Source organism: Cylas formicarius, unplaced genomic scaffold (genome assembly GCF_029955315.1).
Source record: "Cylas formicarius isolate icCylForm1 unplaced genomic scaffold, icCylForm1.1 PGA_scaffold_10__41_contigs__length_53128322, whole genome shotgun sequence".
NCBI lineage: Eukaryota > Metazoa > Arthropoda > Insecta > Coleoptera > Brentidae > Cylas > Cylas formicarius.
This window is the reverse complement of record NW_026844214.1, coordinates 23,458,130-23,475,081: the sequence shown is the minus strand read 5'-3', so window position 1 is coordinate 23,475,081 and position 16,952 is coordinate 23,458,130. Positions and strand designations below refer to the sequence as shown.

Sequence of the window (16,952 nt, the reverse complement as noted above, 5' to 3'; positions counted from 1 at the left end):
AAATTGGCGTAAATAGGCCTTTGTATTGGTCCTCGAACAGGGCTACGTCCGTTCAATATTTATCGACTTGCTTTTATTCAAACCTCGTTCAAGATTCCATAGGAAAAGTCAACGAATTCAATGGCGAAGTCGGTCGAACGCTCGGCGCGGCGCCCGCATCATTGTGATGGTCTTTTATCCTGCGGCACAACTTCCATGAAATGTAGCATGCGCGACCCTCGTTGTTGTCCTGCCAGACTCGCTCTCTACTCCTGCGATGTTTCAGTTTCACTACGTCGGGCGTGAAAGGGGACACGTGATCGCGACCATGGCATTACGAATTCGAAACTAGCACACCGTCACTCACAGTAACCGCTTGTCCTTTCGCGTTTTTGGTTTTTATTTTTATTTTTTTCTTAGTTCGCGTCTGGATATCGCAAGCCGCACGATGTAAACGTCGTTGTTTGTGAACCGTGCGGCAAAGACGAGACTTTTAAAACGAAATACTACGAAGTTTTCGAAGTCAAGAGGTCGACCACATCCGAGAATGACGACAAATGCAAATTCATCGTTGTTCACACTGGGTAAAATTTATGGTGAAAACCACATTGCCTAATTTTTGGATTATTTTGGATGTTATCCTGAAAACGATAAAAATTTCGTTTTATAATTGGGAAAAAGTGTCATTGACTTAGAAGTGAAACATAAACAATTTCAAATATTTAAAAAATTTCAACACTGTGTTTGTTTATTAACGAAAGATTATAAAAAAAAGATTTCTGAAGGTTTCGTGAGTGTAAAAATCAAGCATAATGTACTTCCGAGCTGTTCAGTTCACAACATATAGCTAAGTTCACTATTTCTAAAGTATTATCTTTGACTTAATACTAATAATAATAAAGTTCTTTGTTAATTCATTAATTTTAAAGTATTGAAATTCTAAAATTTGTCAGTAATTTCCAAATATAGGTTATAGACCGCTATAAACTGAGCGGTTTTGGATTAAAACATTAAAGGATCCGTAAACAAAATGGTCAAAAGCTCTAAAATAATCACAGGGTAAGGTTTATTTAATTTAATTTACTCACACATACCAAAAATTGAACATAAAAAACTTTAGAATAATAAAAATAAACAATTACAAGGGAAGCTAAAAACCGTAGAATAACAATACACTGTTCAACAATCCAAACACCTTTGTAGAGAATAAAATGCATTTTCCATTAAAATTGTTTCTTCAAATTCATATTGATCCACTTAAAAAATAAATAAAATTAGTTTTTTTACTACGAAATATCCAAATTACGTTGCAATCAATTGAAATTCATAGAAAGAGGGTAAAATCAATATTAGAAAGAATTAAAAGATTTTTCTATATAACTACTCTACTCCGTTTGCTTTTCCTGTGCAAGATAAGGTCCAAGATGACCGCCAAAACAGAGTTTATGCTGAAGCGTTGATAGTACAAGCTCAAAGTACCCAGGTTTGAGAATACCATCATAAAAAGTTTCATTTAATTTCCTAATTAGAAAACAAAAAAATATTTTTTTTCACTCCCTTTATGGAGATCCCATTCACTCTAAATAAGTGTGAGTTTTTGCCTCTTTGGGTAGGGCTTATTTTAAATGATGATATGTTTGATAAAAATATGATTAACGTAAATATAAAAAATCATATTTATTGGCCAGCTTTGCCAACGGATCAGATTTGACTACAGGCTACCACTAGGCTGCGGTTGGATATGGTGTACTAGGGTTTTCAAAATTATAGACAGAATTCAGTTCTGCCCGCAATACTGAAATACTGCAAACAAAATTGTTTTACATACCCTAATGTTTCATATAAAAAATAATTATATATAAATGGTTATTTGGACATTCACGGATTCACTTTTCTTCACACGCGTATGTTAGGAAAGTGGAAAATGAATAAGTAAGCCAAAATCTCTGAACAATGCTTTTCGATCGTGCCGACTCCTATTGTCACACAAGGTATTCATTAATTGACTTTCTATATGACCAGCCATCCATTTGAAAGGGGTCTCAGAATGATATTTGTGTAAACTATTCGCGTCAATTAAAATACACCTAAAATCTTATGTAAATAAGGAGCATATTCCGCTAAATTTATATGTTTACTAATGAGTCACATAAAACTAAAGAATAAAAACTAATCACACTGGAAGGTTTCTTCTGATACCCGTTAGTTAGAAGTATCCAAGAATATAAGAATTCTGCAAATTATGTTGCAGTGGCTACCAGAAGTTGCATTCAAATAGAAAATGCCATTGTCTACTTTAATGTTACTAATTAGTGACTTTCCAATACGTACAAACTTATGTTTTTAGTTTTTGAAAATCCTTTGTTTTAAAATTTAATCCAGTTTACCGACGAAACAAATTTCTGACGTAACATGCCCATTCTCAAGAAAAGGTTTTTTTTTATAAAAATGTGGGAAGATATCGTTTTCTTGAAGGACAAAAACAAATTAACCCAATCGTTAAACAAGATTTATTGGATAGTATAATAGTTTGTTTAGATCAAAATTACTTTGAAATTAATGGTCAGTTTTATATTTCTAAAGAAGGACTAATTATGGGAAACGCACTTAGTCCTCTACTTGCCGAAATTTTTATGGACAATCTGGAAAATATTATACTTGAACATCCGTTATTTAAAAGTTTTATTTGGTGGTACAGATATCTGGATGATGTTTTTGCTTGTTTCGTAGGGACTGAGAGACAATTAGATACCTTTTTAAATTATATCAACTCTTTACACAATCGCATAAAATTTACTACTGAGATCGAACAAAATAACTTTTTAAATTTCTTGGATTTAACGATAACTAAAGCACAAAACAAATTAGATTTTTCAATATACCATAAACCTTCACACACAGACACTATAATACATTCTTTTATTCATAGGCTGATAACTTACCCTCTTGGTATTGGTATTAAAGGGGGGCGCCCTCGCGGGCGTCCAAGCACTTAGGCCACCAGATGGGCCCGTTGTGCCCCCAGGCCGCTCTAGAGGGCGTCCAGAATGCCGCCCCTCCTGTCAGCAACTCCTTTAGCCCAATACCGTGCACTGAGTCCGGATCGATCAGGGCCGTTCCGAAGACTCCCAATCTTGCCCATGTCAAAGCAGGGCACTCGGTGAGCAGATGATACGGGGTCTCCTCCCCTTCCATGCACCACCTACACTCCGGGTCGTCTCCAATGCCTAGCAAGCAAAGATGCCTCCTAAGCCTGCAATGTCCTGTGTAGGCCCCTGTTAGTGCTCTACACTCCCTTCTGGTCAGTCTAAGCAGCTCCCTGGTCCGAGGAAGGGCGGGCCCATCCATCATAAGCCTCGCCTGCCTCATTCCCGGAGCAACTCTCCAGCCCCCCGCGGCCCGGTCTCTCGCTCAGGCTTCGAGAGCTCCCCGCCTCACACACTGGGCGAGCCCCAAGCGGGGCTCTGGCCCTATATGCCTATGCGAGGAGCCCTCCCTGGCTAAGGCGTCCGCTGCCTCATTGCCCCGGATACCGGTGTGACCCGGGACCCAGACCAACGTGACCTTTCTCTCCTCAGCCACCCTCCTCAGTACCCCTTTGCACTCCTTTATCAACAAGGAGCGCGTACGCACTGACTTCAGCGCCATGAGTGCAGCCCTACTATCCGAGCAGAAGAAGACTTTCCTGCTCCCATAGTTGAGCCGAAGCACCTCTCTGGCCGCCAACAACTATCCCTCTTTCTGCAAATAAACTTTGAAAAAGAATTAAACATTATAAAACAAATAGCATTCAACAATGGATATGACCCGTCACTTACTTAATGACCAACTGGATTTGAATGGATCCCCCTTGTTAAATCTCAATTTAATACCTCACATTAAGTAATTACTACCTGTTTTGTATTTATAAACATCGGTACCGTTTGATATTCACATTTGATAAAGGCACGGTGTTGCCGAAACAGTTGTCATTTAAATATATTTATGTGAAAATCTGAACAACGTTTGTTCTTATTTAACTAACTTCTTGAAGGACATTTGCCTATTTTACTGGAAAATGTGCAACACAGACTACGAAATGAATCCAAAATATTTCGAAAAGGCTTGTCCTAGCAATTTCTAATAAAAGGAGCATTTTCACAAAAAAATGATTGAGGAACTCAGACATGGGTTTTTGAATGTGAAAAAACAAGTAAGAGCTAAATTTTGAACAAATTCAACTCAATCTTAACAAAAAAAAAACAGACACAAATATTTATACAAAAATCGGTACAATTTATGAAATCACTTAGGATAAATACAAATAAAAAACTTTTACCTTAAAAACACTTGATAAATCCCTTTGAAATAACTTTTAAGTAACACAGTAACCACCAATTGATATGAAATGAAAAATAAAATTCAAATCATAAAAGAATTTTAATGTGTCAGCTCTAACTAAAAGATGGAAAAATGTGCTTAGTGGTTCAAATTCTCAATGACCATGACGCCAGCGCTCGTATTGAGCCACCCAGCAGGCAAAAATTGGCCATATCTATAATATTAGTTATGGCTTTTACTAGATCTTTAGAGAATAGAGAAGATAATTTAATAATTGCAGTGTTGCTTCTTTCGTCCATATCTGTATATATTCGTTCATATATGTATGTTTGCTCCTCGGCAGTAAACTAGCAATAAATCAAGTTTAGTTATTTGAGAAATTCCGAAAAATTTATGAGTGTTCTTATATCCCAACGTTCCAAAAAGTCAGCCATTTTTCCGAGACACTCGACTATTTTGAATTAAATATATTCTATATGCACTCACCGACAAAAAAACAGCTACCAAAAGCTGCACTTAATTTCAAAGTTGACTTCCTCGGGAGCCGCTGGTTTGATTTTGGTAGCTTCTTTTAAAATTGTAGATTAATTCCTCAGTTATGATGCTATAACAGAAATTTTATTTTATTATTTTATATTTATTCAGAATGCAACAGCGCTGGCACCTATTGGCAACTGAAATCAAATTAGAGCATGATCATTTCTGAATTTAGTCTAGTGTGACGTCCTCGTACTTCAGTAAAGATTGTGAAAAATTCTTGTGGAATGACATCAAATTCTTTACGAAGTGCAATCCGCAGTGCAGCAGAATGTAAGGTAAAGCAGGTCGACGAAGACAAATTTCTATATGAATGTCCGTATTCTCAGTATTCAAAGAATTTTACAAATTTTGTGTATATGTTTCTTTTAAGCAAATATAGGTTTAAGTAGAATAAGTCCGTATCTTCAATGTTCAGAAAAACACAGTTGTTATGCATACTAATAAGTGGAAAGTTTGAAAAGAAGTTTGAACTGACTTTATCTATACAAAATGTTCGCCTAGTTCGCACTTGGTAAAAGAGAGGTAAGAGAAAAGGAAGAAAAATTACGTCTCAGCAATTTCTTTGTTTCAGGTGACCTCAATTTATGTAGTTTCTTTTCATAGAAATTGAGGTTTTAAAAAAGCTTTATTTGTGCACTCTTCATCCGATCGATATACTTGCGATATATCGAATTCCATGTAGAACTGATCTGATGACGCTATTATAAATTAGACGTTACATTCACATAAGGCGATTCTTCACCGATCACAACCCCAAACTGAGTTCTATCGGTTAAGTAACTTAGCAATCAACGGAGTAAGTTGTCGTGCACACCAAAGTTTCCATGCTTTTATATCAAAGAGGGGTGATGAACTTTGCTAAACGCGTTAGAAAAATTAGGGTACACGATACAGAACTCAAAGCCATTGGGCATAGAAGAATTAATATTATAAATAAAAGGTAATTAAATTTCTTCTTGATTCAAATCGATGTCATTTCTAAGCATGAAAAATAATTGGGTGTGAATAATGGCTGACAAAATGACATAAGAGTGAGATGGGTCCGTAATTGTGGCGTCAGCAGACTTCAGGATTGTTCTAAGTTCAGTCGACGTTCCAACTTTTTATAAATATACCCTGTGCGAAACATTTATTGAAAATAATATTAAGATGCAGTGCCAAAGTTGGACAATACTTTAAAAACTAACCAAAACTAATTTCATTGATTTCCGAAAAATTGCAGGTTTTTTAAAAATAGTTAAAAACCTTCGGAATCAGCGCGTTGCAGATTACATTAGAGGGCAACAATTTTGTATTATTTCTGTTGTTTATTATATTAATTGTTTAAAATATTTAATAAATGGCAAAAATAATAGGATATGTAGTAATTGATGTTTCCAAGTTTCTTCCTGTTGTTAGAGTGCCATGCAAATGCTTACGTTGGCGTCGGTCACATGTTTCTGTTAAGTGCTGCATTTTAGAGATCTTGAAAATTTTGAATCCCTTTTGCCTAATATTCCCCAACCTTATTTTTCCTGTAATATTTCCCAAGTAGACATTTTTCTGCGCTTTATTAATTCGTACCGCTCACGATCTTGTTGTCTAATTGTGCTCTTCCAAGAACTTCTTCATTTCTTATGCGATCTAAAGTCAAGTTGAGCAATTGTGCATAGTTCATTACTGAATCTAGTAAATTGACACAGGAATTTTGTTTGTCAGTTTTCTAAAAATGGTGCATTATATAGCTAAGACAAATGGATCACTTTTGATTCCATCACTATGCGTTTAAGGAAGTTTGCTCTATTTTACACCTAATCTCTTATTCTGGGTGTCAATTTTGATTTAACATACATCCCAGATATTTAAATTGCATCACTTGTTTCTCCTCATTTACTAGTATTTTGATACGTGGAATATCAGTCCTTCTCACCACCATATGCTTAGTTTTCTTGGATTATTCTTTAGACCTAATCTTGTGCTTGTTTCATTTACCTGATTCAATAGTTCCTGCAGATCGTTTGCAATATCCGCGATTGAAACAGTATAGTCTGCGTATCTAACGTTGTTAATGGGTATCCTGTTGACTTTAATGCCCATACGCGACATAGACCAACTCACGAAACTCTCTTTCCGAGTGGAGATTGAACAATTTTTTTTTTTATCAAACTGCTCCGTTGTTGACAAATTGCTCAATCGGATATCTGCCCCAAATCCTTCAGGTACGATCTCAGAAGATCGTATCCTACATTATCGAAAGAGTTTCCATAATCGACAAAACACATGAAAACATCTTTTCTTTGGTCCTGACAATTTTGAACCAAGGTTTGTATGCTGAATATGGCTTCTCTTGTTTCGAAATTATTTTTAAAACTGAAGTGACACTTGCCGCTAGCTTCTGCGCATTTCTTATAGACCTTATTATGCAACATTTGTTTAAAAGAGCTTTAAGAAATTATTCATTAGGCTAATAAGAATGCACTCTGTGCATGTTTTTGTACTACTTGATTCTGGAAAAGTGATGGAACATGTCAGAAAACATATTACCTGGGCCTGGGGATTTGCTGTTCTTCATAAGCTTTACCGCGTGTCTGATTTCTTTTTCAATATACTTGTTTCGGTCAGATCTTCTATTTGAACCATTGGGTTGTTTGGTCTGTGGCCATTAAAAAGATTAGATGCGTATATCTTCCAGATTTACGATATTCTGTCTGCATCTACTACTACTTTATTATTTTCATCCCTAATACCCCGTACAAGTTTTTTTTTGGGTCTTTTTTTATGTAGGTTTAAAGTATAATTAAGACGGTTGAGATGTTCAGCTTCTTCATATAGTTCAGTAAGCCATATCTCCTTTGCACCTCTAATTTCATTTCTGATTCTTCTTTGTAGCTGTCTATATTTGTTACTGTCGCTCTAAATTTCGTATTTTCTTCGTTCTGTCATTAGATCTAATATTTCTCGGGTCATCTACTTTGTCTTTGTTCTTTGTTTATGTTTTTTGGAGAAATTTTTCGTTTGACTTTTAAAAAGCTCTTTTTAAGTTATACCAACATTATTTAACATTGGCCGAAGTTAAGGTGTGGAGTTGATCATTTAAGTATTGCCACTCTCTTCAACTTTATCATATTATTCTACTAGTCATACAGCAACTTTTTTGAGCAATGAGTGAACCAATTGGGAAACTATGCTCTGTTTATTATTTTAGTGGTTATGTGCTCCTGTATAATGTTTGAGAGGTAGCTGTAAAAAACAGAGATAGTTAGCAATATAAAATATCCACAATTCTATCAAACCTAACACAATTGAATTGAACAATATTGAACCACGTTCTTCTTGTTGGTTCTCTCTGAATTGGTCTATTATGAAAATGTCCTGAACTTGCCTGACTCGGACTCTGATTGCTGCTGTATTTCAGTGCACGCCTAAACATGACAACACAATAAAAAAAGACAGCAAAAAACAAACAAATTTTTTTTATTTGATTTTTGAACCAGAGGACGCAAAAAACGATTCTGTCCTCTCTTTAATGAAATTATGTGATGTCTGTAATAACATGACCAAACTGAGCATATCGAGTGAGAATCTCACTACAAGACTTGTTTATGTGGATATTGGAGAAATCTTACATTTGCTAACATTAAGAGCATATCACAATGCAAAACGATCTAGATTACATTGTAGACATTCTCAATCACTTTTATAATAAATTGGGCTATATATTATGCAGATCATTAGCAATCTGCATTTTGGTACATAAACCGCCATGAAATAATTAAATCATTACGGGGAAAGATCATCCCGCCCCGTGGCATCCCCAAAAATGCACCTATAATTGTGGAAATATTTTTTTCTACTATTGAGTATTGAACCCTCTCGTTAAGGAAACTTCTTTTAAACTTTAGTAAAGTACGCACATTCCCAAGGCTTGCAATTTTCTTAGTAAAATTCAACTTATCAAACGCTTTACAAAAATCGGTAATAAAATAATAAAATCGGAGAGCTATTCAACTGCAGCTTAGATATTATGCTGATAAGTCATAAAGTTCGTATAGATAGATTTTCCTTTGACAATGCCATGTTGAGTCTGCGTAAGAACACCTTTTAGAGTTGATGAAACGAAACTAATATTTTTCAAGAGAAATACCGGAATGCTATCAGGCCTCAAGTTGTGGTTCATATTGCTTCAAACACTTCCATAATGCTCACATCACGTTCGGTTAAATTGGAACCCCCCACCCCCCGCAACCCAGTCAAAATTTTGAATGTAATTTGAATGATAATCGGGGACTAGCATCCTACATACATATCGTAAAATAGAAAATTTGAGGCATTGAATGTTGAATAATTCGGCTCGTCATTTTTATATCTTTTTTTTTCTAATACTCTCTCCTTCAAATTGTTATTAGATCATCTTGGGAATTTCAAAGTCTCAACTCTACATTTTGGTACAAACTTATCTGTTATAATATTAAGGATATGGTAAAAATTGTGAACCATACGAACAGTTTGCGGGAATAACTCTGGTTGTTAACTCCAGAAGTGCAGGAGCAGTTAATGGTATTTCCCGCAGACCGCATATTTGATAATCAACCGAGTTGATTAAATGTGACGCGAAAATTTAAACGCCAAAGCCAGCAAGTAAGGGTAACGCCGACGTTTAGATGAGTGCGACTGCTTTACCTTATACGAAACAACAAAGCGCCTAGTAATCCAACGTGGAGTAATTACCGGAGGTTTCACGTGCGAGAATTGGGTCTGAAAATCTTTGACGCAAAACTCATTTGCATAATTTAATCGATTAATTGCGAATTGGAGTGTCGCAGAATATTCAACGCTGTTCTTATAACTGAATGATAATCAGTCAAGGTAAAAAGCTACCAAACGGAGGTGATAAGTCTAAAATCTATGGGTTAGTTGACCAGGGGCACGGTTAAGGTTTTAATTGGATTTCAATCAACTTATATCTTCACTTTATCCACCATATGAACGAAGATTATTTTCTTATAGTTCCTCACAACAATCATTAGCATTAAGACCTATGGCAATCTGCAACGGATGCAAAAGCATAACATACCCGATAAATCGACATGACTGTATTAATAGTGTGAATGTGTTTATCTGTTTTTTTGGGACAATAAATCAACATTGAAAAATATAGCGGCTGTACTTCGATAAAATTTAATACGCCACATTTCGCCGACTAACCTGCACTATACGACCTTTGCTTTATAAACAGCTTATGCCACACACTTATCTCGTTTTCCCAGAACATTTAATGAGATCTAGGGAAATTTTGAGAAACTAGTGCCGCAAAAATGCCGTACTGAAACTTATTCACGATCTGTCAGCGGTCATATTGGTTGTTGAAGGCCGCAATGTCATTGGTTAAAAACGAAATTTTAAATCTCGCGCATGACCATATTCAATGAACCTGCTCTAAATTTCTTCACAGTTGCTGCATAAGTTCCTGTATTATAGGCATAGGCAAGTATCTCTAGTAGCTTTATGAATGAAACTAGTTTGGAGGCTAGTTTGTAATGAAATTAAAACACAAAATATATGAAAACATTCTGTTACATTGCGTACTGTATATTTGTAATTATATAAAATATAAATAAAAAAATGGTTCTCAGAGTGGTTTGAATCTGTGCTATCACTATCATGTGAACATGTAATTAATGGTTTTACGTTGTCCCAAGTTTCAAGTACATGTTTTACACATTCTCTCGAACTGCCCTCTGGTATTAATTCACACTGAGTTTTAATTACATCAGTTACATGAGCAGATATTCTTGGGTTTATATTATGGCATCTTACTTTGTTTTTAACTCAGTACATATCATTTCCACAGAATTCAAATCGCAGTGACAAATCGGTAATCACGGTCGGTATATTACCGGACTTTTTACGACCTCGTCTAGGAAATAAGTTTTATCGTACGGTTTGGTTCTTCAAACTTTAACTAATTGTTTTTTTGTAAAAGTATCTTCAAAATAAAGGTCATGCTGATTAAATAACTCTTGCAATACCTCTTTTCTTTCCTTTCTTTTGGTACTTTTTTAGCTAAAGTACTGTGATAACTAGCATTATCATAAGTTATTACGCTGCCTAGTGGGATATTTGGAAGACAATTTTTTGCACCATTTAAAAAAAATCACTTGTCATATCCTGATGGTAGTGTAATGAGCAGTCTTTAATACCTTTCGCAAAGCATTTGGCACCCAACCTTAACTCGAGCTGCAGTGTAAAATTGATATTCTTGATATCCTCTAGATGCCGGTACATTCAAAATACACTTCGATGAGGAATTTTGCCATCCTTTCTTTTACAGTGTCATGGATGTTGAACCAAGTCTCGTCTAAATAGTATATATTTCCTTTTTCTATGCGAAACTGATGAATTTGAGTTAAATGCTTATGTCTTCATTCCACCAATTGGAGGCTCTCTTTAATATAGTTTACCCTGACCCATATTTTTAAATCTAAATCCGATTTCGTGCAATGTTTCACGACTGCGAGTAAACCGATCATTTTATTTTAATTTCTTTTGCAATGATGTAAGTGACGGACACTTTCTCGCGACTCCACTCTGCATCACCATTCTTGACCTTGGAATGCCACTTAACTCCATTGTCTTCCTAATAGCAGCTTCCGCACCTTCTGACGTGACAAATCTTGTGTTAAAAAATATAAATTAATATCAGAGTTTTTTATGCTATGCTATCTTAAAGTTTTAGGAATGTTATAGTAAACGTTAAATACGTAGATACAGTACGTGCAATTGTCCGATAATAAAGAAAAAAATATAAGTAATGTACAAATTTTACCTTCATATTATCATAAGGCCGTGATACACACAGACATGTAAATGACACTTTCGTTTTTGATTCGTTACTCTCCTACATTCCGTCGTCGAGATTTTCTTTAATCCACGGTCTCAACGTACCTCCCTGTAGAGATAAACGCTTGTAAATCGATTTCCATTGGTTTATTGAGGGTATAAGAGGGTTATTCGTTGGCCACTCTGTAGTTCCATTGCATACCAATGAGGTTTTATTACTCTACACTTTTCTGAAATAGACTTTAGAAATTAACATAACATGACATGACATGAAAGGCCAATGTAGTTAACATGGAAAAAATTTAGATTAATTCCTATACCCGGTTGTCTTTGTGGGTGTCAACTGCACTGAAGTTTGTAAAACTTTTTGTCGCGCTCCACTGGAAAAATTTGTATTTTTTCCGTCCTCTTATTAACTTTTTCCGTTCTTAATTTTTTTTTTGACATATCGCTTAGTTTTCGAGACATTTCACAAAATTCTGGACATATCATGGAAAAGACTCATAACAAAATGACATTGAAAATTGACGTGTTTTTATTGGCAAGAACGACGAACATTGATTAATAAAAATACATTTTTTAAACCGCAATAACCAAATAATCAAAACAATTCAAACTTTGTCGCCATTTTACGGAAGAGTTTTTGGAGTAATAATACATCATTTTTTCGTTAACTTCTATGGATACCTGAAGTTATTCTAGTAACTATGTTATGATGCACGAAGAGGATGAAAAATGTAATCAATTAGATATAGAAGTTTTTATTTGTTGTAACAATGAGTTTTGTAATTTTGAAACGTATGTAATTTGTCAAGACTTATTTCACCTTTTGCGGCATATAATAAAGATACGACAATCCAAAACATCGAAATTAGAAGTTTCTTATTTCCAAGGTGAAGGACCAACAAAACCTTAATCAAACTATCGTATTCGAAGTTCGAGAGTGGCGATGAGAAACAAAAACCGGCGATAGCACTCCAGACAACAATTCAATAAACGGACGGGGTCGATTTTGAAGGAAATCCGCCCTCAGCGCAAATTCTCTTTCAGTTGACCGTTTTACCTCTAGACTACGAAACTATCGATTGCTTTCGGCACGAATGCTACACACACACGCACACATGTGATGCATGCAGATAAAGATCAGTTTGTTTTATCAATGAGTTTTCTAGCATGGATTTATTTCTCGACAAGTGTAGACTTTTGTTTATATTGTTCTACGCACTATAAATAAACCATCGTCCATCATCATCATCAGCACCGTTAAAGTTTGCGTTAAAGATGTGGTACATAGATATATAAGGGAAGGTGGGGCAAGGCGGCCCATATAAGCTTTTTGTTATTTTTTTTGGCTTTTAACCATCAAGTCGATTTATTTATTTAACTTTAACTAAATTTACTCACATTTTGGTGAAGCTTCTGACCGTCGTGCCCTACTCTCCCCTATTTATAATGTTTTATATAATAAATTGTAATTATTTATTAAAAAGTATTTAATAAAAAAAAAGTTACTGATCAGTAGCTATTTTTCTATAGATTAGAAATTTTTTTATTGATATTTATAAGATTTTCGAAAGCTAAAAAAATAACACTTTCAATAAATTAATAATGAATCGGTTATAATAATATGGAACAGTTTTTTTTTAGAATTTTTAAGTGGTCCATTGTACCCCTGGTATTATGCAAATAACTAGAATCTAGAATTATTAGAAGAAAAAACGAAAACCATAAAAAAATGGGACACATTGTACAAGAAGGGTACTCGGCCCCTATCGCGAAAAGTAATTGTAAAGACGTAAGTTTAAAAAAATGATTACAGCGACTCAGACAAAATGCCGGAAATTATTTTAAGTTTCTGTAGCACCCGCCAGAGGACGTAATCGCATTATTGAATTTTAAATTCCTGTTTTTGAGAAATAATCTTATTTTACAAATAAACCAACTAACCAATATGGACACCCTTTGTTGTTAAATCGTTTTTGGGGAAGTGGTAGAGTATTCGAACATTTCCGGAAATAAATCAATAACTTTTCTCAACGCAAACTGGGAGTTGTTAGAAATGGTTCTTTTTAGGCTATCAACGCTGTTCTGAGCAGAATGATTTAGGATGTTTGTACCGCCGATAGAGGGCGGTTTGTGACATATATTTAAATGTAATGATACCACTTAAATAAATTTAATGGAAACATGACAACGTAATATTAAAAATGTCAACAATAATGGCCACAACTTCAAATATTTCCTTATTTTATAAAGTATTGATTGTGATAAGATCGGCATCGTATCCATGATTTGCAGAACGCATGTATGCATTTTTAATGCTAAGAACGTATCTCAAAGACCTATATTTTAGGGGATGTTTCGCTCATATCGCTTTCCTTATATTTGTAATTTATCAGCACTAAAATTCCTAAAATTCCATCAATCGGAGCGCACGATAAAAGAATATTTAAAGAACAAGTAACATCGTCGGTCCCGTAATCTCATCTTGATCTCGCTTCTCATGTTTAGAAATTTCTGTTTCTGGACTCAAAGAACAGGAGTATATCGAGAGTCCTATGAGGTTTAACTTTCCTTTTTATTTAAAGATTTAAGGCCCGATGAAGGCTTAATCTAAAGTGTAAATAAAATCTGCGGATACTCGAGCAGCGAACATTAACAAGAAGCGCGTTTTAACTCTCAAATATACACCTGTTGGCATCTCCACTTTTTTATGGTACTTATTGACACAAACATACAGGCTGTGGTGTTTCGGTTTTACATCCCGTATTCGCGAACGGATCGATTTAAACCGATTGCAGATTTAATTTCACTTGAACTACTTTACATAATTCAAACATAGCGTTTTTATCTGCACTACTATGTTGAGCTTAAGATTTCCTAAATATACTAGCGCCCAAACGTATTACCCTGATTAGAAATATGGAGTAAGAGGACAACGATTGTTGAGGTATTTGGAACACAGAAGTGAATCAGTTTCTGCTAAACATCCGCAAAAAACCTTTTCATATCAAAAATTCCAAGTTGGAGTCCATGTGCCGGAAGATAGCATTCTTGGTCTCTTGCTTTCCATCATTTATATAAATTATCTACCATCTATTCTTTTAAATGAAAAGCCCCTCACTAGCAACAAAAACCAGGGAAGTATTGAATCTATTGCCTTTGTCAGACCAGCAATTCATTGTTTTTAAAAGGAAATTGACGTGAATATCGATAAAACATAATATATTATTTTTAAAACACCAAAAAATATAAATTCAATTCCCGATAAAAACTGACATAATCATAATTAATAACTGCAAATTCTTGGGTATAAACATCGATGCTAACCTCAAATGGTTCAGACACACGGACCAGTTCTCAAAAAAAGCAATAAAGATTCTACTCAATTTTAGATGAGTTTCAATCCCAAAATTTACCAACCAAAACTAACAATTCCTGGAATTTATATGTTCGAATGTTTTTAAAAAAGAAGGAATATAAGTTTTCAAATTTAAAATTTAATCGCTCTTATTAAAAAAAGGGATAGAATGAGATTACAATTATTCTACAAATCCGTTGTCACTTGTTACTGCTGCTCTAGTTTTTCATAATATGCTGCCCAAAAATATAAAATGTTTAATCCCGCTAACGCAATTTTGGTCCACTCTTTTTAAATACATTAGCTACATTGAACCCGACATTCGTCAGGAATACTTTCAGGAATTTGTTAGCTTTACTTAAATCAGTTTTTATTAATTGAACTAGTTTAGCACAAATTTTATCAATATCAGGCTCAGCACTATTTTTTGAACCCAAACTATAGCGTGCGTTCAGTTTATCTTGATAACATTTTAATTGACTGTAACTTTTTTGTTTTTATAGATATCGAGGTAAAAAAATGTAGGGTTAGTTAATAGAATATCTTACGATTAGAATGATGTAACACACTTTATATAGACACTAAAGTAAAAATTTCTTGAACTATTCGAAATACTGCTGTCCGTTACCACCATTTTCCTAAACACATTTCTCATATGTGTCCGAATTGTGTCCTAACTGCTTGATTGCCTCTGAAATTCCTTGAAGAAGTTCCACGACATTATTACTAAAGAAAAATTTCATGAAAGTTAAGTCGGGGCTGTTGGCTGGCCAATCCATAGTTCCGCCGTTCCCTATAAAACCCCTGGGATATTCCATGTTGAGAAAATTTTTAACTTGCACAACATTGTGAGGAGGGGCACTGTCTTGCTGCCTTATAATCAGCGCTGATATATATAAGGGTAAATCTTCTATATATTGTTTAATTTGGAGCTCAAAAAGTTGCAAATAATGATCTCCAGTTAAAGTTCGAGCCCATCCATGACACCACACCATACATTAATTGATCGGTAGCGCTGGTGGGTTTTTATTTCGTGTATTTGTCTAGAATTATTTAAAGATCAATATCATGAATTTTGTCTATTACAACCCTTTCTTGTAGTGAAAGAACTTTCATCAGTTCATAAAATGTTTTTCAAAAAAAAATTTTCTTATTACGTCTATTTAAAAACCCCAAACAAAATTCCATCCTCCTTTGACATTGTTCTGCACTTACTGTTTGAGTTTCGAGTCGATTGATCGCCGGGAAATACTTGTCTCTTCATGTCCTCTAGTAATAGAGGAAACTCGATGTGCTTCGTAGAATCCTAATGTGTTTGCCTTATTTTCTTCATTTAAAACATTATGATTCCGGCATACCTTTTTAGTATTTAATACGTTACAGTTTCCTGCAAATTTCTTTGCCAGCCTTCGAAATATCCATTTCGAAGCAGGTCGGCGCTCTGGGTGAAGTCTAATATACTGACGACGAGCTGCGGTTACACTTATTATTCAGAAAGTATACTTGAAGCATATCACTCCTTTCACGGATGCCGGAACCGTTTTAGGAATAATGACTTGGACAATAATTCAACCATCAACGATGTTTATTAATATGTCAAACAAAGATATTTTTATTTGTCAGTCAGGCCGTTCTTTGAAATTTTATAAAAATTTACTATTTTTGCCGATTTGTCAAAAACGAGTGAACTAAAATATAAAGTGCGTTACATCATTGTAATCGAAATAAGATCTTCTATTAAACATGTATATATCATACAGGGTGTTCTATTTAAAAAAAATATGATGTGGGCTTATATCTCAAAAAATTGATAGTGTCTTGTATATATGGAAGAAACTTTGATACTAACCCTAAATTTTGTTTTTTTGTTTACTTCGATATATCAAAAAACAAAAAAGTTACAGCCAATTAAAATGTTATCAAGATATATTGA

General features: G+C 34.6%; 1 protein-coding gene across 2 annotated transcripts in view; it reads left to right on the top strand.

The window, feature by feature from the left end:
* The first annotated feature begins 290 nt into the window (after positions 1-290).
* The window catches only part of LOC132695749 (uncharacterized), a 257,921-nt gene continuing 241,259 nt past the window's right edge, over positions 291-16,952 (top strand). For both annotated transcript variants that reach the window (XM_060660205.1, XM_060660217.1), the window contains exon 1: positions 291-563. The gene's annotated coding sequence lies outside the window, so the exon portion shown is untranslated. The remainder of the gene's footprint in view (positions 564-16,952) is intronic.